Source organism: Sciurus vulgaris, assembly GCF_902686455.1.
Source record: "Sciurus vulgaris genome assembly, chromosome: 11".
Lineage (NCBI taxonomy): Eukaryota > Metazoa > Chordata > Mammalia > Rodentia > Sciuridae > Sciurus > Sciurus vulgaris.
The window spans coordinates 113765709-113792983 of record NC_136472.1 but is presented as its reverse complement, the minus strand read 5'-3'; the positions used below and the strand labels follow the sequence as shown (position 1 = coordinate 113792983).

At 36.0% G+C, this 27275-nt stretch overlaps 1 pseudogene across 1 annotated transcript; it reads left to right on the top strand.

Annotated features, from left to right (window-relative positions):
- On the top strand, positions 1-27275 carry LOC306640749 (putative ATP-dependent RNA helicase DDX6; annotated as a pseudogene). Its single transcript, XR_013766818.1, has 14 exons — positions 1-104; positions 2812-3280; positions 6464-6528; positions 7563-7667; positions 14470-14600; positions 15443-15589; positions 16865-16959; positions 17980-18103; positions 18253-18381; positions 19346-19462; positions 21422-21485; positions 24760-24861; positions 25659-25841; positions 26948-27275. The product of XR_013766818.1 is annotated as a putative ATP-dependent RNA helicase DDX6 (transcript).

The window sequence follows — 27275 nt, the reverse complement described above, 5'->3', positions numbered from 1 at the left end:
TGGGGGCGGGCGGAGGTTTCCGAGGAGGAAGGAGCCGCCGCCATTTTGGGAGCTTCGAGTCAACAATAAAGGACCGAGGGTGCCGAGCGGGAGTGGCCTCGGTGGTAGGAGTCGGGCCTGAGCCGCGGGGTGTGGGGTGAGGCGGTGGGGTCGAGGCCAGCGGTGCCCTGGGGGCTGCGGGGAGCCCCTCGGCCCGGCGTGGGGGGTTCTCTGGGGCGGAGGCTTGAGGCCTCTCCGGGCCTGGGGAGGAAAGCGGGCGGCAGCTGTGGGGTGGGGGCGCCTGAGAGGAGTGGGATATAGGAATGTGGTGCGCAGCGGGGTCGGGAGGAGAGGCGGGCCAAGAGCTCGCAGGAGCCTGGTGAAGATGAGGGGATAGGGTGCCAAAAGGGGCTGGCGGGGGTGGGGGTTGATGGTGGAGGTTATAGGGTACGAGGCGGCCCTATAGGGGGCGGCAGGGATATGCCGTATTGAAGGGCTTGGTTCAGAAGAGGACCTGCAGCTGCTCGATTGCAGGAGGCCTTGTAGGTCAGTAACAACTGGGTGCTTAGGGAGTCCCCGAGTCGTGGAGGAAAGTAGGGGCTTTTCGGGTTTGAGGGGTCTCCTAGGGACCTTATCGGGGGAGTTCCTATTGTTTCCAACCGGCGGAGCTCGTTCCTGGCTCTTGTTGCGCAGTTTGGATTGCAGGGCCCCAACCCTTTTGTGTTTATGGTCCGAGGAAGCTGACTTGAGTGTGTGTGGTTGGGGGAGGGGGCCAAGAAATTATTGCCCGATAGTTATGGGGCTTCAGTCATTGGCTTGTCTCTGTCCCCTATCTCCCCCTGTTCTTCTGCAACCTCCTTTTCCCTTCAAAATAAATCCCAGTCACTCCAACTAGCTGCCAAAGCTCAGAGAAGAAATTGCGTTGCATTTGCAAACAAAAGCTCTTGTTGGAGATGACGATACTGTTTTGGGTGTGAAACTGTCAATTGCTAACTACGATCTGGGAAGTGCCGTAATTAACTCCGCCAGGGACTCCTCCCAAGTAGTCTACGTTCCTTCGGGTTTTTGAAAACGTAGAAATGTAACTTGGAATTCTAAATTGGGAAGGGGTAGGAGGAAGAGTTCTTTCCCTGAGACATAAAACTGCAATGCAGGTATCAGTTTAAGAAGGGAGCAGTTACCACGGTCTCATTTTGGTTTTAAGGAGATAGGAGGTCTTATTGTGCATGATGGGCAGTGATGACGGTGTCTCCCAAGTCTTTAGAGGTTGCCCTCTTCATCCTCTAAGTGTTTTGCAAACAAGTAGGTTTCCCTGAACAAACTACGTGATATTGTTGATCATAATATAAACCTATCAATACAGAAAAGTAGCTGTTAACCGAGTATACCGGTAACAGAGGTCAGGGAAACTTCTAAATAAACAGTTCAGGGTATGTGATAAAATCAGGCTTTGCCTATGAGCAACATGTTAAAAAAATATTTTTAAAAGTAAGATGTAATTAAGGAACATTTTTCGTTAATTTTGAGATTTTTTTTGGCCTTAACAATTTGAGATATTTTGGTGTATGGCAATACCCATCGCTGATTTGGCTAGTATTTGGGGGTAAGAGAAAAAAAAAAGGGGATTAAAAAATAACTGTTGGACTTTGTTTTCTGATATAAAGTTTTTCTGGTATAAGTTTATATTAAGTTTTAAAATAACAGTTCGATTTTGGGAACAATTGAAAAATAGAGGAATTGACCAGTTCTTTTTAAAAACGACTAGTAACTAGATTTACTACTCTAGGTTGTTTGGAAAGTTTTATAAAAGTCACTAGTGTGTTAGGCTTTTTAAAGAATTTTTTTTTAACACGGGAAATTTACTTTTTTAATATGCTTTTTTAAATTAGGATATATTTTTGAAAAGTTATTGAAAAGTAGCTAGTAACTTTTTAGTCTTCAGGTTTTATTAAGATAGCTAAAGATTTTCTTGGCTGTTTTTCAAGCAAAAGATTTTGATGTATAGGCAAGTCCATATCCTGTTTATTGTTTTAAAGTACAAATCGTAAGGGAAAAAAGAAAGTCTATTTCTTCATAAAGTTTAATAGTTGAAATTCAAAAAGAAACAAAAGTTTTTCTGAAAGCACAGTTCCAAGTCAAAAACCAACTTAACTCTTTAAAGACTCCTGGTTGCTGTCAGAAAAAAGAGAAAAAAAATTGTCTTGCCTTGTTTAAATCTAGGTTTACATTAAGTAGATGAAGTGATATTTCACTGAGTTGTAATACAATTAAGTATAATGAATCATTAACTTTTAAAGGTGGCAGAGACTTGTAGAGAATTCATTAGGGAGGATACTTTTGGGGGGGGGGTACTGGGATTGAAGTCGGGGGCACTTAACCACTGAGCCATATCCCCAGCCTTTTTTTAATTTTATTTAAACAGGGTCTCACCGAGTCGCTTAGGCCTCACTAAATTGCTGAGGCTGGGTTTGAACTTGTGATCCTCCTGCTTCAGCCTCCTGAGCTGCTGGGATTACAGGCGTGGGCCACTGTGCCTGGCTCAGATGTCTTTTGATTGCTAATGCTAATTTAATCAGTATCTTTCCACATAATTTTCTATGGGTTGCTTTGCTCTCACATTTTTAGAGGTTTAAGATTGGTGTCACTACTGATTGGTTTTTTTGAGGCAGCTCATCACTGTCTCTTCTACTGTGGCTAGTGATTTGACCTACGTATGGCAGTATTCTTAATTTTTTAAAAGATGATAGTAGTTCTGAAGACATTCTTTAAAAGGGAAACAGTTTGCTTCCTAACTTTCCTATGTGTGCTAATTTAATTTTTTCTTTGTTTCAGATTGAAGTGAGTGAATTCAGATATTACTCAAGCTTGTTAGAGGGCTTTTTAAAAATAAAAAGTTGATTCGGTGCATGACAGCAAGTTACTGCTGCTTACCGTTCAGAGACTTACAGGTGCTTGCCTGCATTGCAATAAAGGACTCATATATTGAGCAAGACTTATTTATCTCTTCATTTTGGAGAGCCTAATAAACTGTTATTACAGTTTCTCTACTGACTTTCAAAAGTTTTGAAGTTTGAAAGAGACACCTTTGCAATTAACACAGCATGAGCACGGCCAGAACAGAGAACCCTGTTATAATGGGTCTGTCCAGTCAAAATGGTCAGCTGAGGGGCCCTGTGAAACCCAGTGGTGGCCCCGGAGGAGGGGGCACACAGTCACAGCAACAGATGAACCAGTTGAAAAATACCAACACAATCAATAATGGCACTCAGCAGCAAGCACAGAGTATGACCACCACTATTAAGTAAGTGTTAGAAAATAATGGTTCCACTTTTGGAACCAAGATTTCTTTTTGTTATTTCTACTGTTGGGTACTTTAGAACTTAATTTAATCACTTTGATTGTAAAGAGGAAGATGACTGGTTGTTTTTGGTCAGTAGATGTTTAAGTAGAATAATGTACTTCTGCCATAATTCAGCAAGTAATGTGCATAGGCACTGATAGTATATATTAATTTTGTATAAATTTTTTTTTGGAAACCTTACTGACTTGCCTAATTGTTATATGAGTTTTTAGCTGAATTTGTTACAAATGAATTAAATTATCAGATTCATCTTGTTTTTGTCAATACTGTTTTTCTAGTGTTAACACTACATCTTACCCTGGTTTAAATAGCAGTTTAAAACCAATTGGAAATTTTTTTCAGAGGCAGATTTGAAGACTCAGTCTAAAACATGACTAGCCTTCTGAACTTATATATTCACTCAGAGAATATTCATAATTTTTTTTAGTTCATGGAAATTCACTTTTCTTTTTTTATGAATACACAAGAACTCAGAATATTTCAACTCTTAGAAACACATTTTTGAACAGTTTCAAACCCATTTGTTGACTCAGGTTTGAAAGCCTCAGGTCACTACAGAGTATTTTAAAACTGAGTGTCTGTAGGCTATTATCCTCTTTAAGTGTTAACTTTAAATTATTTGAATGGTAACTGCCACTCTAAAGATTCAGGTATAAGGAATTAATGTCTTAGACTCTTGATCCCAATCAAGGTTTGTCGTTTGTTAAAAATCTAGTATAAAATGATCATAAGGTGATGGTACTTTACTGAAATATGTATTTTCTCATAACCTAGGTCTTTTTATTCTTAGGGCAAAATAGTCCTTATAAGCTTCAGAATATATAAAGGTGATTACTGCTGTATGGCTCACTAGTTACATATAAGAATTAATTCCTATCAGCAACTTAGGGAGACCCTGTTTTAAAATGCAAATGGGAATGTAGCTCAGTGGTAAAGCACCCTGGGATCAAAAAAATGTGTGTGGGGTGTGTGTGTGTATGTGTGTATTTTCCCTCACAGAACTGGTATGCTCACTGGGAGAATTGGCATTTGTGCATTTTATTTTTAAGATGTATGCTTTGGGTCTGGGGCTATAGCTCAGTGGCAGAGCATTTGCTTAGTTTGAGGCACTGGATTTGATCCTTAGCATCACATTAAAAGTAAACAAAGGCATTCTGTCCATCTAGAACTACAAAAAAAATTTGAAAAAGAAAAATGTATGCTTGGTTGTATGAAAATGAATATTTCTAAGTTGTAGTTTGTTTTGACAAAATATAAATAGCCTAGCAAAATTTAGACTGCTTTTAGTCTTGAGGCTAGAAATGTAAAGCTTTTCTACTTCATTATGAAAGTATTTTCAATTTTAAAAATTCTGAAATGAGATAAGAGTGGGTCTTAATCTTTTTCTTCTCCCTAGAAGTAATGGTCTCTTTTAGTTCTGTCAGTTCTCCAGATCTGTTTTATGTGCCACCTCTTTAATGAAGCATTCTAAAATTACAACTATTCGAACTCTTCTAGTACTTTATCACTTATTTTCTCATTTTAAATTGTTATTTTACGTTTTAAGATTACAAATACCTTGTTGGGTAGGTTTTGCATTGTATCTTATACAACATTATTTACTGTTGAATTTGACAGTGTGCAGGCTAGTCTGCACTAGGATGTTGAATTGACATTTTTGCTCATAGAAAGTTTGATGGTATATCCCGAGATGAAAGTCTTTCGTAGCTTTGGAATTGGTAACAAGGGTTACCTGTGTTACAGTATTTGTATTATGTTGGCTCTACCTTTAAGCAAAATAAATTAATCCTTTGAGATGTTTTGAACAACAAATACTGAGTTCTTACGTTGCCAGGCACTACATTGAGTATATGAGTTATTTTAAAAAAAATTGTTAGTGACTCATTTTTGAGAGATTTGGCTATGTAATTGATAAAAGGTTACAGAACTAATAAAGTCACAACTTGAACTTGTGGGGTTTTTGTAAAAAAAAATTTTTTTAGTTGTAGATGGACACTATACCTTTATTATATTTTTTATGTGGTGCTGAGGAGGAAACCCAGGCCCTCACATGTGCCAGTCAAGCACTCTGCCACTGAGCCCCAGCCCCAGCCCCAGCCCCGCTTTTGGGTTTTTTAAGCCGAGTTCTATTTTGCCTGGACTGATCTGGAACTCTGTTGGGTTTAAGTGCTCCTCCTGCCTCAGTCTCCTGAGTAGCTGGGATTATAGGCACCCTTGATTTTAATTAGTCACCAAAAGTTACAAACTAAGGTGCCTACAGAGTAGCATGCCAAATTAGAAGGTACTTGCCATGTTTAAAGGGGCAACTGCTTGATTTTAAACTCTAGTTACTAAACTTTATTAAACTGTTACTGTGTTAAGAATTTGGAACAGTGTTGCTAAAGATTCCAGGGGTTGTTTTGTTTTGTTTTGATTTGGTTTGGTTTGGTTTTGGTGGTATTAGGGATTAAACCCAGAGAAGCTTTCAGTTTCTAAAGAAAGTCAAGAATCGGATGGTTTATATGAAATCTCCTAATTTTTAAATGTTAGCTAATTTAGATTAAAACACAAGGATAGATAAAATATGTTTGACAGTAGTTGCTCTGTATACTACACTGCTTCTTCTAAAAGGTTGGATGCCTTGATTGATTGATACTGGGGATTGAACCTCTGAGCTACCTTCCCAGCCCTTTTTATTTTTTAATTTGATACAGGATCTCACTCAAATTTGTGATCATTCTGTCTTGGCCTCCTCAGTAGCTGGGATTAACAGGCATGCACTATAGTGCCCAGCAAGAATGGATACCTTTAAGCTCTTCTGTTCTTGATTTTTTTTTTTGCTGTGCTGGGGATCAGACCCAGGGCCTTGTGCTTGCAAGGCAAGCACTCTACCAACTGAGCTATCTCCCCAGCCCTGTTCTTGATTTTTGATCCTTCCTAGATTGTTGTTTTTCCTGAGATCATTTTCTCCGAAATTAACTAAGTCTCTTGTTAACTATATTCTTGACTACAAGTACATGACAATACACGAAATTACTGTGCTTTTTAGAACTTATATTCTAAATAAATTATCTTTGTATTATCATACTATCAAGTTGGATGCTATGAAGTATGATATTCACATGTACTATATTTTCCCTCTAGACCTGTGTGATGACTGGAAAAAGACTTTAAAACTCCCTCCAAAGGATCTAAGAATCAAAACTTCGGTAAGTTGGGTATAGAATTCAAGTGTAAAAATGGTGGGTTAACTAGAAGTGAAGTAGTTCCTTGTAATAGCAGTAGTCACTGAGTTTACTAAAGTGAAAATGGTTGAAATAATATAGGTTATATATGTTGGACTGCCAAAATGTTTAATTTATCATTCTTTGGTGAAATTATATATCATGTTGTAGAATATAATGTGTTCATAAATATGCACATTTTACCTAATTTTCTCAAAAATTTCCTTTCTTCCCAGCAACCCAGTGAGATAGTCAGGTTAGATATTATGCCCACTTTGTGGATAAGAACTTGGAAATTTGGAGAAGTTAGTGTTTTTAACCCAGTGTTCTCAACCAGGGGTGCTTTTTATCTCCCATGGGGCATTTAGATAGCTAAGAACATTTTTGGTTATCTCCCCTGGTGGATGCAACAGGACACCATTTTAAAACAGAATTTCCCAGCCCCAAATGTCAGTAGTGCTGAGCTTTAAAAATCTAGATGTAGCCGAAGAGTGGTAGAGCTAGGGTTTGGCTTCACATTTTGTGATTCACAATTCACAGCATTGATACCTGTTTAGAAATAACAGTATTCCACCAGTCTTAGAAGACTGTGACCACAGAGTACCTTTTCCCAAAGCATAATTTTAAAGTTGCTTGTTTTGTGTTGAAGTAAAAGTAGTTATTCTCTAGGAAAAGGTGAAATATAGAAATATAGATTAAAACAGTAGTAATCAACATATGTTTAAGATTAAGTATGTAAAGAGTTAAGTCTCCTAGATAATAATCTCAGTGACTCAAGGGGCTGAGGAAGGAGGATCACAAGTTCAGAGCCAGCCTCAGCAACTTGGTGAATCCCTAAGCAACTTAGTGAGACCCTGTCTCAAAATTTTTAAAAAGGTGGGGGCTGGGGATGTGACTCCAGTTAAGTACCCCTGGGTTTAGTCTCCAGTACCAAAGTAAATTCTCTCAGATAATTTTTTTTTAAGCCTGCTAACTACCAAAGAACAATTGTATTATATTTTTATTGTTTGTTTGATTAGGATGTGACCTCCACAAAAGGAAATGAGTTTGAAGATTACTGTTTGAAACGGGAGTTATTGATGGGAATTTTTGAAATGGGCTGGGAAAAGCCATCTCCTATTCAGGTATGTTTACCCTTTTTATCTTATATATGAGGTTATGTTTCATGCATTATATACTTTACTTTTTGATCTGTGGCAGATCATATATACATACCTGTACACACTATTTTTCAAAATTAAGGTTGGGTTATAGAATTATGTTCTTTTATTTCTAAATCTTTCCGTGGATATTTCCTAAGAATAGGAATATTCTCTAACTACAGTACCATTAATCATTTTAACGTCAATAACATATCTATCATTTATATTCTAATTAATTGAATGCCCCAAAATGCCTTTAGTAGCATTTTTTCCTATCTGGTACAGAATCTAATCTGGAATCAAGTATTTATTGTAGGTGTTATGGGGTTTTTTTTGTTGTTTGGTCTGGTTTTTTTAAAGCATTATATTTATACATAGTATTTGGGTTCTTTTTGACATGATTATACATATCATACATATTGGGAATTTGATTTTGGTCCCCATTTTCTCTCTAGTTGTTGTTTCTTTAACCTGTTTTAATCGTGAACATTTCCCCAGTCTTTTCTCCCCCCCCTTTTATGACTTTAACATATTCAAACACAGCCCCTTCCTTTCTTCTGATAGGAAAAAGGGGTTTCTCAAGTGGGTTTGTCTGATGTTCCATGTGATTAACTTCAAGTTACGTTTTCTCAGAATATTGCAGAAGTCATGTTACAGTCTTCTCAAGGTATTGCATTTGAAGGTGTACAGAGTGTCCCTGTAGTTAATTCATTACCTTGTCAGAGTGTTGTCTGATTTACTCATTTGTCTGTTTATTTATTTATTTTTGCTATGTCTAATTACTACTTTCCCCCTACTTTTCCTAAAACTGACAAGCGGTCTAGGGCACATTCGAGGGCCATGCAAATATTCTATTCTTCATCAAAATTTTCTTATTTTAAACATCTTTTGATGATTCTTGCTTGCTCTCATCTCTTCTGGGTTAAAATGAGTTTCCAGCTCTAGCACTTCCTCCATATTTGACGCTTTATAAAGAAGAGCCTTCTCTTTCCCCCACCTTGTTATCTGTTATCAATATGAATTCATGAATTCCTTTTTTTTTTTTTTTTTTATGGCGGTTTCATGCTCAGATTGCCTAAAGATTTGGCCATTAAAAACACTTTCATGGGGCTGGGATTGTAGCTCAGTGGTAGAGCACTTGCCTAGGACATGTGAGGCACTGGGTTGGATCCTTAGCACACATAAAAATAAATAAGTAAAATAAATGTATTGTGTCCACATACAAAAAAAAAAGATTGGGGGGGGAAAAAAGCACTTTCATGCCAGTTCCTGTGTTTTTGTGATGTACTCCTTTCATTTTTCTCGAGCACTTCTTACTTTTTTGGCATAATGTGACACCAGTATTATCTTATACTCCTTGAAATTCAAGGAGCCCTGTTTTCTTTTAGTGGGGAATAGTATTGGGGACCACATTCCAGGCACTGGGTACACATTTTGCTACTTAACCTTTTCAGTGAAAAGAACAAGGAAATGCATATTGCATTTACTTATGTAAAAGCACGTACTAAACATATACCAGTTTGATAAGACTAGAGATACAAGTTTAAGTTGAATCCATGCTGTGCTAAGGACAAATACTATGACATCACTGAGTATTTTATCATTGAACAAGTCATGTATTGAGTGACTTAGTATTAGATACTGGAAAATTCTGTGATAAATAAGATTTCAGTCGTAAAGTCTGGTGGGACAGCTAACTATTTGTATGGATAATTTTAATATAATATGATGTGTACCTTTCTAATTGTAACTGGCATATGATTGTAGCCATTAGAGTAGAGTATGGTGGGACAACCTGTAAGAAGCAGTCCTTAACTCTAGGCAGAGATGTCCTGTGGTAGTGGTTGCCCAGAAATGAGCATGTGCTTCTGCCTGAAATACTTGGGGATGACCAAGAACTGAGGCGGTCTTAACGGCTTAGGAAACTGTAATGAATGCTTAACAACAATGTAGATTCTTAGGAGGGAACCTTAAGATGGTCCTCAGTTTTGTTATCTGTTTACCACCTGGCTTAGGAGTTTGGCCAAACTTGATATATTGGGGTGGGTGAAGAAGGGATTTCTTAGAGGGAATTTGGGTTTCTATTAGGAAAGGACTACTAGGTTAAAAAAGAAAGCGCCCACACACGATAATTACACCTATGGATCAGTCCCTCCCTAAACCTGAAAGTGAAACATAGACTTAGAGACCTAAAATTGTGTGGTGGTGTTTTTTGGGAGGGAGGAGGTGATGGCTCTATTGAGATATAAATCACATGTCATACAATTCACATATTTGAAGGAAACAATTCATTAGTTTTGCGTCAAGTTGTATGATTCATTTCCGCAATGTTTCATCACCCCCTTCCCAAAGAAACATTTTCAGCAGTCACTCCTCATTTCCTTACAACCTTAAGCAACTACTAATCTTTTGGGGTCGGGGGCAGTACTAGGGTTTGGACCAGGGGCCTTGTGCATTTTAGGCAAGCATTCTACCACTGAGCTGCATCCCCAATCATAAATATACTTTTTGTTCTATACATTTGCATCTTTGGGCATCGGTGGTGTATGCCTATAATCCTAGCTTCTTGAGGCTGAGGCAGGAGGATCACAATTCAAGGCCAGGCATGGGCTATTTAGGAAAACCCTGTCTCAAAACAATAAGTCAATAACTAAGGCTGTGGCTGTAGCTCCGTGATAAGAGTACCCCTGAGTTCAGTCCCCAGTCCTGAAGGGGAAGGGAGCCTTTTTTTGGACACTTCATTTAAGTAGAATCATAGTATGTGGTCTGTGGCTGGCTTCTCTCATTAAGGTAATGTTTTTAGTATGTTGTAGCAAGTGTCAGTCCTCCCACTCCTAATTCTACCCTCATTTTCTTGAAAAGTGTTGTCCTTTAAACAACCTGACCCAGCAGAGACCATCAATCTTAACTTTTTTAATGCTATGGAATTGAATAGTGTATAGTTAACTTGTTAAAAAACCACAGTCCACAGTTACCACAACCACAGAAGAGGATGAATCTGTGGGAGTAGTTGGAATCTCTGAAACAACTGAAGATTAACGAAGTTGACTCAAATCCTGTAGGAAGGAAGTAAGACAGACCAAAGGTCAAAGCCAAGGGTTTTTGACTTTTGATTGCCTTACCCTAATTAGCAGATTATTTAATCTGTCTGTAAGACTAGGTAACAGTATTGGAACTGGAACAGTTTCATGGGTCAACAGCTGTATTCTGCCCATCTGGAACCCATCTGACTCCTATGACTGGGGTTCTAGGTAGAAAGGGTATTATGATGGGAGAGGGAAGTTATTGCTGCTTATGAATTATGTATATATTATAATTAAAGTGCTAGAGATATATTCCATCATTATCCCTAGGCATAAAAGGAATAAAGTTAGTGATTGTGAATTCTCTTTTTATTTTCCTAATTTTTTATAGTTTTGCAAATTAAAAATTCCATCTCATTTCCTTCTAACAGACAGTTGAACTTTCCAGTCATTCACTTTATAGTTAAATTTTAACTTCAGACAGGGGATGGACCTTGTGTTACTGTTTTGTCGGTGTCAACAAGACACTTAAAATTCACTGAATAGTGTTTTGTAGCTTTTAAGAAGGCGTGTTAAAAATAGTTCTTGTTCAGGAGGTTTGCAAATCTGAGGCTGGCCTGGGTAAATTAGCAAAGACATTGCCTCAAAAAGGATTGGGATATAGTTTAGTTTAATGTTAGACCCTGGGTTTAATCCTTAGTACTCCTGCTGCTCCCCCCAAAAATCCCTGTTTAAGACTGAGAGTTGTGATTCTTGTGATCTTTTCTTACCTAAACAAAGTGTTAGTATTCTGTTTTTACAGGGGCATGGTGTATTTTGCGAAATGATAGTGTGTGACATTTTTAAGCAGCAGACTGGAATGAACAGTTTAGTAAATCCTTTCTCAAATACATAACAGTACTGATATAGTACTGATCTACCATGCTAACGCATATGCTTTATATTTTAGTAATGAGTAGTGAAAACTTTCTGTATTCTTGAAACTGAAAGGAAAAGGAGCCTTCCTTTTATTATGAATTGTATGGAGGACTTGAAGAAAACACTAACATTTTAAGTATGTCTAATGTTTTTTAAAGTGGCAGATTGTCACCCACTAAATTTAGATATATAAAAATATAGATATGATTGCTGCATTATATTTGGCCTTAAAGAAATATTTGTAATTAATTTATTTGAAATTCGGGAACTGGAACCTATAACTAGGTTCTAAATTGTTCATGTCATGCCCTAGTTCAGAATTTATCAACCATAAGCAAAACAATGGCAAATAAGGCACTAAATCTATTTTTCTCTGTTTTGTGGTACAAAATGATCCATTCTAGAAGTGGAAAGGTATTGAGTTCTTTCACTTAATAATAACAATTAACCTTATTTTTGTTTTTTGTTTTTTGGGGGGGTAAAAGTCTTAATGTGTATACAAACACCTTTCTAAAACATTTCATCTAAAAATCAAATTCTAAATGTTCTCAAGCTTTAGTTTTTGAGAAGTCAAAAGAAGTCCTTAGAAGAAAAAATAGGTTTCTTTCTCTAAAATTGTAATGAGTAGTTTTCAGGCTAAATATGTCTGATGTAATAAATGGTAAACAAGCAGGCAGTTGCCTTCTTATATGAACTACTGACACTGTCTTATCTAGATTTGGGGGGTGTGTTTTTGTTTTTTGTTTTTGGTTTTGAGCACTGGTAATCTAACTCTGGGGCACTTTACCACTGAGCTACATCTTTAGCTGTTTTTATTTTTGTATTGAGGTAGGGTCTTGCTAAATTGCTGAGGCCGGCCTTGAACTTGTGATCCTCCTGTCTCAGCCTCCCAAGCTGCTGGGATTATAGTCATGTATCAACATGCCTGCTTTATCTAGTTTTTCATAAACAAGGCATAGACTTTCAAAATAACTAATTTGGATTACAATCTAGTACTTTTATCACAACATCAACAGATCTTTTCTTTAATAGGAAGTACATGGAGTCTGATGATGATTATTTTGTCTCTGAAGTATCTTAACATTAAATTAGAATGAGAAGGCTAATTTTGTCTAATTAGCTGAACTTAAAGTCAAATTGTGGGGGAAGAGTGGCAGAATTATTGTTTTTGACTTGATATTTGCCTTAAGATAAAGGATTACAGTTTTTTTTTTTTTTTAAAGACAATTTTCAGAGGTATAAAACCTTAGTTGTTTTTAGATGAAATATCCTTCCAACATATATTGTTTCCTGAGACACCCCCCTCCCCCTTTTTTTTTTTTGGTGCAGTACTGGGGATGGAACACCCAGGGCCCTGTGCTTGTAAAGCAAGCACTTTACCAATTAAGCTATCTCCCCAGCCCGTTTCCCAATACTCTTGTGAAGACAAAAGCCCATTATCGTGTGACTGGTTTATGTCTTTGAGATGCTGGTTTTGGTACTGGGGATGCACCCAAGGGTGCTCTGTATTGATCTATATCTCCAACCCTTTTTTTTTTTTTTTTTTTTGCGGTGCTAGGGATCAAACCCAGGGCCTTGTGCTTGCAAGGCAAGCACCTCTACCGACTGAGCTATCTCCCCAGCCCACCAACCCTTTTTTGAGACAGGTAGTTTTCCCGTCAGTTTTCCCAGCTGTCCTCAGACTTGCATCCCTCTGTCCAAGTAGCTGGTTTTACAGGCATGTGTAACCTACCTAGCTCTATAGAGACTTTTTAGCTGAAATTATCTGTATGTTCTTCTTTATGCTTATTTGTATCCTTTCACCCTTTTACTTTTCTCTCTATAAATATATTAGTTTTCAGTAACTGTTAGGAATCCTTTACTATGTCCCAAGTTAATAGGAAGTATTGTTGTCTTTGCAAAACCCACATGAATAAAGTAAGCTTAAATACAAAAATGAGAAGTCATCAAAGATAGGAACATAGGATGAGGTAACCAAATAGGATTGAGCTCCCAGTTGAGCACATTTCAGGGTAAATAAGTTTGGTGTAAGGCATATCAGACATTGGAGGTTATGTTAATTTATAAACAAATGCCAGATAGAACCTTAGGTTAAACATTTCCAGCCTATTTCTGTTTTATGCAATATAGCTATCCACGTTACTATTTTGGGTTTGGTGCTGGGATTGCACCTTGGGCCTCCCTCATTTCTAAACACACTGTTAACCATTGAGCTATACCCCTAACCCAACCTACAAGTCAACTGGCTTACTGGTTTGAAATATTATCTGTTGTAGTCATTCCTTGACATTGTTGGTGTTTTTCCCCCCATTTGGGGTGGGGTGGGGCCGGGGATTGAACTCAGGGGCACTCAATCACTGAGCCATATCCCCAGCCCTACTTTGTATTTATTTAGGGAGGGTCTCACTGAGTTGCTTAGCGCCTCGCTTTTGTAGAGACTGGTTTTGAACTGATGATCCTTCTGCCTCAGCTTCCCGAGGCACTGGGTTCCCCCAATTTTTAATAGACTTATTCTTTGCTTTTTTAATCCATATATTCAGTCCTTTTATGGCCCTGTGTATTTCCTCCAATTTCTTGTTTCCTTGTACACAACACATATATTATTCACACAGTTATTACTTTAGGATGCAGCTGAAAATGTATCCTATGAGCAGTGGATATTGTTTGACAAGTGATATTCACCGGTTTTGTTAATTTACTTGGTTTTTGTTATTCATGTAAACTGGAAATGTAAGACACTTAAAGCAATACTAAAAGAGGAATACTTTGGTATGTTTTAGAGAATAATTAGCTAAAGCTACTGCTTTTATTTCAAAAATATTTTGCATTATCTTGTTTCTTAGGAGGAGAGCATTCCCATTGCTTTATCTGGTAGGATATCTTAGCTAGAGCAAAAAATGGAACAGGCAAGAGCGGTGCCTACCTCATTTCCCTTACTTGAACGGCTAGACCTGAAGAAGGGACAATATACAAGGTTAGTTGGAGAAAAGTATGTTTTATTTTAAAGTAAACATGGCAGTTTAAATCTTTGAACCATGTAAAAGGTAATTCCTGTCTTTTTTTTTTTTTGGGACAGAATTTACATAATCTGGAGTTATTCTTTCTTGTTTTCATAGCGTTGGGTCCCATTATCTTATAAAAACCATCCCAACTTTTAAAGGGAATTCTCGTTTTCATCTTTGGTGATCTCATGCTTCAGCCTCCTGAATCACTGTGATTATAGGCAACCCTGTGCCACTGTGCTTGGCTTCAGAATACTTTCATATAATAAAAATTTGACAACATTTCAGTGCCATAGGCAAACTAAGTCCTATTGATAGGAAATTAGTGGACACTGTTGTAAACTATAGAACTGAATTGTGCTGTCATAGTTGTGTGTCTGCAAAGTTCCTTGTAGAAACCTGAACAGTCTTACTTAAAGGTCATGATTTGGAGATTTTAAGACTTAGTAGAGAAAAAATAAATTTCTGTAGTTGTACCCAGGGTAAACTAATAGCATTAAGATTTCACCTCTAAAGCATATAAATATTCAGCTTTCTTGATCTATAATTATCATTTTTCCATCCTTTTACATGGTACAAATAACCTGGGTAGTAGGAGTTTCCTACTTGTATGCTAAGATTAGTGACTCTCTCCCTGTGAGACAAGTGTAGTTAGAACTGTTAAAAATATTGTTAATATATCTGTTAAGCCTGTTATAATTAGACTTTTAATATCTCTCAGTATCTGATTTACAAAGAACAATATTTTTATAGCTTCTTAAACTCTTAAAGTATGACATCTTTTTTCCATTTTCTGTTCTTTGCTATTTTCCAGCAATGGTGATTGTTCCCACTAGAGAACTTGCTCTACAGGTCAGTCAAATTTGCATCCAGGTCAGCAAACACATGGGAGGGGCCAAAGTAATGGCAACCACAGGAGGAACCAATTTACGGGATGACATAATGAGGCTTGATGATACAGGTAGGAAATGGTTAATATAAGGTAATATAGGTATCTTATAATTTTAGTCATGTCGCCGCTTCCTTACAATTAATTAGTAAAAATGTTTTTAAGAATTAAGTAACAGAAACACTGCAGTAGAAAATGAATAAAGAGTGGTTGCAGTTGTGGCTCCATGGTAGAGCATTCACTTAGCACACTGGGTTTGATCCTCAGCACCAAATTAAAATAAATAAGATAAAGGTATGTCCATCTGCAGCTAAAAAAAATTAAAAGAAGAAAATGACCATTTTATAAAATAAAGGGCAAATTGATGATAATTAAAGGATATATTCAACCTATCCTTTAATGTAACTGAAAATAGCAAATTTATATTGATCTAATTTGTAAGGCGAAAAAATACTGGTAATGGTTAACATCAGTTATTGGAAATATAGGCTATCTTACAATTAGCAAGTATAAATTGATCTCTATTGTAGTCAGTTTGGCAGTATATTTCAATATTATAAATGTATGTTTTCAAGATTCTTTTCCTAAAGAAATAATTGGGTAAATACAAGACTATAAGATTGTATGTATACTAAATGATGTATAGTGCTGAAAAATCAGTTAATTGGCTATAACTAAATACATTGGGTTTTGATGTGAATGGACTCCATTTAGCCATTAAAGAGTAAAGCTGGGCTGGGAATATAGCTTAGTTGGTAGAGTGCTTGCGAGGCCTTAGGTTCAAATTCCCAGGGCAGAAAAAAAAGAGTATAACTGATTGTATTCACTTCCATGAAGAGAGCGCCATGTACAGTACTGAAAAGGTACCTCAAGCAAGAATGAGATTACTTAAATAAGGTCATATAGATTTTGTCAGAATTTTATATATAATATCTTTGTTTACTTCAATACATTCTTCATATTGCACAACTGTTAAAAATTATTTTATCCTAATAGTATTTCCTGAACACTACTGCTCTAGATTAGAGGCATTTCTACTATGTCTGAAGCCTAGTATGTCTTTTGCTTATTGTGGATTGTCCTCAGACAAGGATGTATGTTCCCTATTTGGAGCAGATGATCTGGGAAGCTATAGCTTACCCAGTGTAGAGGTGCAACAGGTTTTTTTTTTTTTTTTAACTGTCCTGAAGTAAAATGGAAATACATATCCTAAAACACATCCTTATGCCTTTTTATATTATTCCTGTCTCTACATCAGTGTTTATGTTAAAAGGTATGTATTATAAGCCTTTATATCCTTTTGGTCAAACTAAAATCAATGAGAATGTTTTCTAAATCTTGTTGTAGTGCATGTGGTGATTGCTACCCCTGGCAGAATCCTGGATCTTATCAAGAAAGGAGTAGCAAAGGTTGATCATGTCCAGATGATAGTATTGGATGAGGTAATGTCTCCATTTGGAAAGATATTTTTCTGTACTGTTCTATGCTTTGCTTATATTTCCAGTGAAACAGCAGAGACTTTTTGTTTATGACCTTCTAATAACATGATTAGGCAGTTCAAACTGGTTTGCTTATGAAAGCATGTTTATCCTTCAAGGTAGTGTATGATGGGCATTTAAGAATTCAGCCTTTTTTCTCTTAGGGATACCAGATAGTTATTTTTTAAGATGAGGAGCTACTGAATAACCTCAAAACCAAGTTCATATAACTCTTTATATTCAGTGATACATTTTTAAAAGCATATAATGTTTCTAAATTTGATTAGTCTATAACACTTTATATTGTTTGCTTTTTTTGTCTCCATTATGTGTGTTGTCTGAACAGGTTATAAGTACCTTTTAAAAACTTACTCAGCTTGCTATCACTGGAATCTGATAGTTTTTTATAAATGTAGAATCAGGGTTGTTAATGTTCTAGTATAGTTACCTTTCCCATTTGGTTTGTGTTTTGAATAAACTATGTCACTGATCTTATTGTAATTCTGATCAGGCTTTTGTTTAATTTTATAACAACCCAGTAAGGTGTGGGTATCATATATAATACAGTTATTACAGTATGAAGATAACTTAATAGTTGTGGAAAGCAAAGTACAAAATGATTGAGTAATATCCCAACACATTAGTTAATAAATAAAGGAGACATTTAACCCAGGTGGTTGACTCTAAAACCTGTTTTAACCACTGTACCATACTAACTTTTTAATGGGAATCACCTGAAAAATTCTGTTCTGGGGGAGAGTAGTGGTTGATTTTATTCATCTGGAATTTTTTTCTTTTTCCTAAAAAATGGGAATTGTAGACTTATCCCTTTCTGAATCAATGGGAATTTGTCTTGGTGCCATTGTGCTCTGTGCAATAGTGGAGTTAACTTATTTATAACCTGGAACATTCCATGGATGTTTTTGTTGGTTTATTCTTTATTCTTTGTCCACACTTAAAAATTGTCTTCTATTTATACTATAGGCGGATAAGTTGCTGTCACAGATTTTGTTCAGATAATGGAGGATATTATTCTCACGCTAACCTAAAAACAGGCAGATTTTACTGTATGTCTGCTACTTTCCCTCTTAGTGTACAAAAGTTCATGGTGAGTATAAATCTGTACTTGTAATCAGGGCCATCCAGTGCTTTATCCATAATTACATCTTAGAGTATATGCTTACACTTATTTCATGTTTTGGCTTTTTGAGTTAGAAAAATTCTGCTTTCATTTAAGTTGTCTCTTCTTATTTTCAGAATTCCCATTTGCAGAAGCCCTATGAGATAAACCTGATGGAGGAACTAACTCTGAAGGGAGTAACCCAGTACTACGCATATGTAACTGAGCGCCAAAAAGTACACTGCCTCAACACACTTTTCTCCAGGGTAAGTAGTCGGTGTCTGTTGCTGAATATTATCTATCCTTAATGCCAGTAAAACAGACCAGTTAAATCAACTTCTGCTGTGATCTTCATTAAATAGCAATTTTAGTTGATCTGAAGTTGAAACTTTATTGTCAACACAGGCACTTTAATGTTAGTCTACAATAATGTTAACCTTGCTTATAGTTAGTCCTTATTATTCACGGTCAGTTTATGAATTTGCCTGGTCACTAAAATTTACTTGTAACTCCAAAATTAATGCTGAATGCACTTTCATGATCATTTGTGGATTGTGCAATTTTTTCAAAATATTTGACTCACTAGATGTACATTTCCTCACGGAGGTCCAGGAAGAGGACACTCCTCCTTCTTGTTATAGCTCTCATACTATAAACAGGTGTCCTTTTTGCACTCTTATGCCATATTTTTCAATTTCTGTGTTTCTGACTGTTTTGTTTTTGTGTTGATGATTGACTATTTCCCATGGCCCCTGCATGTAGTGCTGAAGTATTTGCTCACTTCTCCTAAACACAAGACTGATTTGCCTTGTAGAGAAAATGTGGGTTGGATAAGCTTTTGGCAAACATGAGTTACAGTTGTTCTACAATAATTATCTGCAATTATTAAGTAAACAAAACATTTTACAGTTTTTATACCTTCCATCTGCTATCATGAGATTCTAAATTTTAGGTAATTTTTTATTTATTTTTGGTACCTGGGATTGAACACGGAGGTAATTAACCACTGAGCCACATCCCCAACCCTTTCTTAAATATATTTTATCTACAGACAGGTTCTTGCTGCATTACTTAGGTGTGTCAGCCTCCCTGGCCACTGGGATTATAGGTGTCTACTACCGGGCCTGGCTAGGCAACATTTTCAACAGTTCTTGATTGCTAGTTAATAGGCAAAACAAATGAAGATCTTTGCTTTTCTTTCTCATACCAATTAATTTTTCCTGTGCTCAGCTTCAGATAAACCAGTCGATCATTTTCTGTAACTCTTCTCAGCGAGTTGAATTGCTAGCCAAGAAGATTTCTCAACTGGGTTATTCCTGCTTCTATATCCACGCTAAAATGAGGCAGGTAAGTATAAAATTAAAACTTGAACAGATTTAACAAAAAAAAAAAAAAAAAAAAAAAAACTTTCTAATTATTTCTTAGCTATTCTTTTATTCATGTCTAAAGATTGAACCTAGGGTCACTTTACCACTGAATGATATCCCCAGTCCTTTTTATTTTTTGTTTGAGACAGGTCTTGCTAAATTGCCTAGACTGGCTTTGAAACTTGCAATCCTGCCAACTGCCTTCTGAGTTGCTGGGATTAGAGTGCATGCACCACTGCACTGGGCTGTTTTGTTTTAAATCAAGTGCCCCGGATTTAAGAGTAACCTGTTCTTGGCTGAGAGTGTAGCTCAGTGACAGAGAAGGCCCTGGGTTCAATCCCCAGCACTAGAGGAGGGAAAAATTAGTATCATTCTTTAGTAGTAAGGGACTCTTCATTACAACACTGCTGAGGTTCAGTTATCTAAAATAAATCAGGGTATGGTGCATATCATACCTTAGAAGGGGTATGATAACAGAAGTGAAATTTTCTTCTTTTTTCCTAGGTAAGCTCTAGATTTGCAGTGTTTCTTACAATAACCACAAGCCATAGTGACGATTTAAATTAAAGTGAAAATTAAAAATTAGTGTCTTAGACAAATCAGCAATTTTGGGTGCTCAGATAATACCTATGGCTAGGTGACTTTCATATTGGACAGTATAATAAAGAACATTTCCTTTATTACGGAAAGCTGTGGTCTAGATTTTTAACTTATTGCTATAATACTTTTCTCTTACCTGAGGAGGTACCAAGATCCTCAGTGGATGCCTGAAACGTCATAAAACCCAACCATAAATACTATTTTTTCTATATATTACCAACATTACAATTTGACATTAGTCATTGTGATAGATTAGTAACTAATAAAATGGAATAATTATAATAGTAGAGTATAATGTTTGTGACTGATCCCTCTCAAAATATTTACTATACTGTACTCGTCCTTCTTATAATGGATGGAGGTGAATACAGTGTTGACATGATTAAATGAAGTGAGGTGAATCACATAGGCATTATGAATGATGCAACTTTAGGCTGTTACATAAGAGCTGCGTGAACATAAGCACTATGAAATGACAGTTGATCTGATAACTGAGATAGCTAGTGATATGGGTAGTATATACCTATAGTATGTATGGTTGGATATACTGGTCAAAGGGATGATTCACTTCTCAGATGGAATGGTGCAAGATTTCTTGCTCTTCAGAGAGCATGGCATGTAAAACTTACACTTATTCTGGAGTGTCTTATTTAACATTTTTGGACTGAGATGACTATGGGTAACAGACCATAGAAAGCAAAACAAAGGAAAAGGTTGAACTACCGTATATGGTCCCTAACCTGATAGGTTTTTTTTGGTTTTTTTTCTTTACTATTTGCCTATAAGAAAAGGAAGCAATTTCTTGAATGTCATAATTTGATTTAATAGGAATAATTTAAGGCTCTGACAATATTGCATTTTTTTAATGTGCCGTCTACAAACACTGAAATTTCATAGAAGTTTTCTATAGACTGATGAGGAACTTAAATTTGGTTTGAAAGAAATTTTAATGTAGCCTAGGAATGTAGGTCAGTGGTAGAGTGCTTACCTAGCATGTGCAAGACCCTGGGTCAGTATCACAAAAAAGAAAGAGAAAATAAGCTTAATATGGATCATTTTGGGGTATAAAGAACTGATTGAAGCCTAAGGTAATGGTACTTGCCTGTTATCCCAGGGATCCAGGAAGCTGAGGCAAGAGGATCCCAAGTTCAAGACCAACCTCAGCAACTGTCTCAAAATTAAAAGGCTGTAACTCAGTGGTAGGGTGATCCTGGGTTCACAGTCCCCAGTACCACGGAGAGTATAAATTTTTTAAAAAAGAACGGTGGGTTAGGGGAAACATGATGAAAAATTCAGGCTGTATATTAGCTTTAATTAAATAGAGTGCTTTTCTTCCTAGGAACATCGAAATCGTGTATTTCATGATTCCGAAAATGGCTTATGCCGCAATCTTGTTTGCACTGGTAAGGATTTTTATATTTTATCTATTTTTTTTTTCTCCCTACTTCTGCTTGCTTTCTCTTGTCGTGTAGTGCATCTTGTGATGTAGACCTGCAAACCATAGTACCACTTGGAGAATTTCTGAAATTAAGAATGAACTTGAGTTAACCCCAAAGTTGGTCCTCCTTATCTGAATGTCAGAATACGTATTCTGGAATTCATAACTATTTATTTTTGTTCTTTTTAGTTATACATGATAGTAGAATGTATTTTGCTATTGTATATGCACGGAATATAACTTCCCATTTTTGTGGTTCATAACTCATCTCTTAAATTATTTTGGAATTTGTATGTTTTCTGAGTAGTTTTAGCCTACAGGAATGAGCTAACACAAAATGAATACTAAGAAATCACTTATGATTTTGAAGTTCTCTCTTTTTTTCTTCCCAGAAACAGACTAATCTCTTTCTTTTATTTTGCTTACATAAAGAAAAAACAAACTGAAAACTCAGGTAGACAGTCAAGTCAGACAAATGGATTCAGTACCCCTTCCATCTCTACACTTGAAATCTAATCTTATTGGTATGAGATTAATAATCTAATGTAAAATGAAGAACTTGGAGTTTGAGATACACATACAGAAGAATACACTGATTTGTATATTACTTGATTAATTTTGCATACATATACACCTAAAACAACAATCACTTAGATAAAGGTTTAGAATATTTCAAAATCTGGATTTTTTGAAAAATGCTATTCTAGAAATAAACTTCAACACTTTTTTCCTGGATTATTAAATTTGGTAATCGACAAAAAGTAAGAAAATGACTATAAAATATCATACATATTTATAGTCTTATTTCTTTGCCTTCTGAAAGGACGATTAATTAAGCTAGGAATTAATACTTACTTTTGCTTACTAATTGCTTACTTTTATTGGCAACTTGACCTTTAAGTATAGTACTTAAAATATAAAATACCTGATTTAGTGGAAAAGATATAGACACCTAGAGTTTTGAGATTAGGTTCCAATCTTCACTTTTTTTTTTTTTTAAACCCTCTAATTGTGACTTGGGTACAAGTCATATTTTCTCTTTATGCTTTTTATTTTTATTTTTTAATAAGATGGAGATGCTTTATAAACTAGATTCTAAATATGTTGTAGTTCTTTCAAACAGATGTTTATTGATATTCAACAAGTATTAACCTTTACGACATATATCTATATATCACATATAGACACTTGAAAATGGTAAAGATATGTATTTGTATACATGGTTTTTAAAATTTATGTACACATTATATGTATTTTCACTACACTTGGGGAACCCATAATCTAGAAGAAGAAATAGTTAATCAGTAAAACATTTAGAGGAGTTAATGAGAATTTATAGGAACATGGTGCCATTTGCCATCAGGCATTTCCTTATGAGACAATGAATTATTCTTTCTTTAAGAAAAGGAAGTTGAGGCTCAGAGGCCATGAGTTCCATCTCTAGTACCCAAAAAGTAAACAGTAAAAGTTCTTAGTACTTGCACATTGAGAAGAATTGTTACACTGGTTAATTGGTTTTATTTTTAATCGTTAATTACATGGTTGCCCTCAGATAAGGTTTTTTATGTAAATAAGTTCTGCATAACATATAGGTGTGAAATGTACAAATAAACGTTTCCACCCTTTGTTCAGGGAGCCGTGATTTAATCAGACCCAAAGATAAACTACTTTAAGGCAAGTCTTCCACACTTTTTATATAAAGTGCCAGATAGTAAATATTTTAGACAAGTACTCAACTCTGTCATTGTAGCTCTCTGAAGCAGCCTTAGTACATAATGATAAGGGCATAATCATATTGCAGTCAAACTTTTTTAAAAAATTAGTTGGGCTGAATTCAAAAGAGGTAAAGTAAACGTGATTAGCACATATGAAGTACATAGTAAGAAATCCTAAGTGTTCATTGAGAGCAAAGTGAATAATTAGCTGTGAGGTGGTTTGAGAAGAGATGGAATTTTAATTAGCTTTATAACCCAGGTAAGTTTTAGATCTATAGAGGAAGAAATATTTAGTTAGGTGACTGGGATTTTTAAAAAAATGATCCATAGAGGGCCTTGAAGATAAGTTTGAGAAGGAATATGTGAATGAGTTTGGTAGAAAAGTATTAGAGAATTAAATTAGAACCGAAGTGGAGTAGAGGACCTCAACTCTCAATTTAAATTTTATCTAGTAGCACTTGGTGAGAGTGGGTACAAGAGACTGAACTCAGGGACACTTAAGTCACATCCCCAGCCCTATTTTATATTTTTAGAGACAGAATCTCACTGAGTTGCTTAGCGCCTCACTGTTGCTGAGGCTGGCTTTGAACTAGTGATCCTCAGCCTTCCAAGCAGCTGGGATTACAGGCTTACAACCACCGGACCTGGCTTCTAAGTAGCAATTTTTTTTGTTACAGATTTAAAGCAGTATATTAGAAACCCAGTCGTATCATGGTTTTGTTTTGGTTTTATGGTGCTGGAGATTGAGCCCATTTGTGCTTTACTACCGAACTACATCCCCAGCCCTTTTTATTTTCACTGTGAAACAGGGTCCTAACTATGTTTCTTAGCTTGGCCTCAAACTTGCCATCCCCTTGACTCAGCCTACCAAGTAGTTTAAGATTAAAGACATGACACCATGCCCAGCTTTCGTGGATTCTTTTGGAGTATGGAGCTGGATGGAAACAAGAAAACCTGACGGTTATCTCAGTCTAGGTGTTTTGGAGTTTTTTTCTCCCCCAGAAATTCAAACTAGCATAGTAATTCTGGATTAGAAAGGAGTAGAAGGAATTTTACACATTAACTTATTTTAGGTCTGTTGTGAATCATTTAGCAGAATGGAATGAATGAATTCTAAACTAAACATGCTGATTAGTGAAATTGCCTCTTTTTGAAGTATTCTAGCTTTTATTACCTTGGATAATGCTAGAAATTAGACTTTAAAGGAAATATTTACTCCTTGAGAAGCTCGTTTATGAACTATAGTGTAGCCAGTCATGTCTTCTTCCTGCATTTGCCCAATTACCTTGGCTATATATTTAAAACCTACTTGTAGAACTGAAAAAGGTAACCTAAAGTAGAAAGTTGTTTATGTCGACTGTAAATCATGAAAGGTGTTGCTAATTTGCAGGTTGCGTGTTAATAACTGAAAATTTTAAAACTTAAGGTTACACTAGAAATGAGTGTTTAAAGTATGGTGTCAAGAAGAAGTATGTTTAAATTAAAAGGTATAGTGAAAATTATCTTTTTGTTTGTTTTTTAAAGATCTGTTTACCCGAGGTATTGATATACAAGCTGTGAATGTGGTAATAAATTTTGACTTCCCAAAGCTGGCAGAGACCTATCTTCATCGTATTGGAAGATCAGGTGAGGAAGAGGAAGGGGATGGTTTGATGGGAGTTGGTTTTTGAGAAGTGTAATTATTTAAAAAAATACAGTATCTACTAGAACGGTGAAATTACAATAATTGATTTATTTGATTGACTTATAATTTCGACTTTATTACGAAGAGTTTAAAATAGCTACTTAATTTGAGATGAAATTAATGTGAAAACTTGACTTGTTAAATGGTACAGTATGTGACTGTACTGTTCAGTGTGTATGTTTTGGCAACTTTTGATGCAAGTGAGCATCTATTTTGTCACTTGAAGAAGTAAAATATAGCTGTCTCTCAATTATCCGTTGGTTTTTGGTTCAGTACTTCTTGTGGGATATCGAAAATCTGGGTGGTCTCAAGTCTCTTGTGTATAAAATGGCATGTTACTTGGCACATAACCTAATGCACATTGCTACCTAATACGTAGAAATGGAATCCCTGGCTTGCTTTATTAATACCTGATACAATGGGAGTAGTTGTTATACTGTAATTATATTATAGGCCAAATTAATGGTCTGTAAACAATTCAGGACAGTTACACTTTGTATCCAACCTAAAAGTTTTTTCCGATCCACAGTGTGGTTTTATCCACGAATGGCAGAAGGCCAACTGTAACTACGTTGGATTTAGACCTGAAAGATAATGGGTAGTATGTATATGAGGAGACCATAAGAAATGTTTTCTTACACTAGATGGTGCTGAATGTAGATATAATCCTTTGTGGTTTTGTCAGGTTAAAGACTTGTCACCTGCATGTTGTTATATTGAACTCCTCCCCTTTTTTTAGGTCGCTTTGGTCATCTTGGCTTAGCCATCAACTTGATCACATATGATGATCGTTTCAACCTGAAAAGTATTGAGGAGCAGCTGGGAACAGAAATTAAACCTATTCCAAGCAACATTGACAAGAGCCTGTATGTGGCAGAATACCACAGCGAGCCTGTAGAAGATGAGAAACCTTAACAAGCATGTAAGTACTTGACAATAGTGAAGTGAGCAGAACCTTTAAATATAAAGGAAAGAAATTAAATTCTCTTTCCTAGGGGAAATTTGATGTACTACCATGTATGATAGCAAATAGCATAATGACAGTCAGAAGCAGGCATCGCTTGGATGAGGCAGTAATATCATAGAATATTTGAATGTTCTGGAATGTAGCTTCCTAATTAATGGGATAGCAGTACTTAACACACATTTAGATTCCAAAAATAAAGTTTAAGAAAATGTCCTTTCTTTTTTTGGCAGTTTGGAGCGCAAAAAGATTTTCTACTGTTATTTTTTCACCCAAAGTAATTTGCTTTCACCATTCACTGTTCAGTTCCAAAGTGTGCAATAATAAATGCAGTAAAATTATTTTACAAGTGCGTAATCAGTTATAAGGATGGCTGTCATTTTAAATGCACACTAATTTCCTGAAACACCGTCTTCCTTCATCTTTTGGTGACACTTGGGCTCTGTTAGGAAATGCATAAAAATAAGGCTTCCATGTTACCCAATATAGAATATTTCAAAGTTTTTCCTTAGGAATATCCGATTTAATGTGGCAGTAATTTTGAAATTACAGTGACTATGTTAAGCTTAAAGAATTCTTGAATTACTCTTTTCACTTTAACTTTTTTCCTAAATTAAATATCAAATGCAAAACCCTTAGACAAACAAAACTACAAATATTTGTTAGTACTTTGGCACACTATTCAGCTTATTTAAATAAACATTTTTTTAAAATATTTTTTAGTTTGTTGATGGACCTTTATTTTTTATGTGGTGCTGAGAATCAAACCTAGTGCCTCACACACAGTAGGTAAGCTCTCCACTGAGCTACAACCCCAGCCTTTACTAAACATTTTTTCCTTAACTTAGTTTATCATGAATGAGGGTTGCCACAAGAACATTTAGGATCTCCATTCTGTCTCAGTGATGCCTTAGAGAAGTTCTTTAATTACATTCTCAGTAGACAAAGACTTAGTAGAAAACTACTAGACAGAGATTTGGGATGAAAATTGTTGAAATGGTGTGTATCCTAGCTTTGCATTGCTTTCACAAATTTAATTTCAGGTTTCTTCGCTCTTTCTGTAGGCTTTGACAAACTCCAGAATGCTCCTTTGGATCTGTGACACTCGTTTTTGGGGGGGTGCTCTTCCTCTTTGTGGGTTTTTCATCTTCTTTATTTTGGAGCTATGAAGACTTAAAAGAGCTCAGACATTTTTCTTTTTTAACTGGTGAAGAGGAAAAAAAAAACTGAAAAAGAAGGAATATACCTTTTTTGTTCCACTGTTTGCACTGTGTGCTGACTGAACATTAGTGCACTAACTGGTTTTAAAAAAAAAAATTGGTTTTTTGGGGAAAGGGGACACGGAAGGAGGAAAAAGAAGAGAAGGGGAGAAACCCTAAAAAGGAGAAGAAT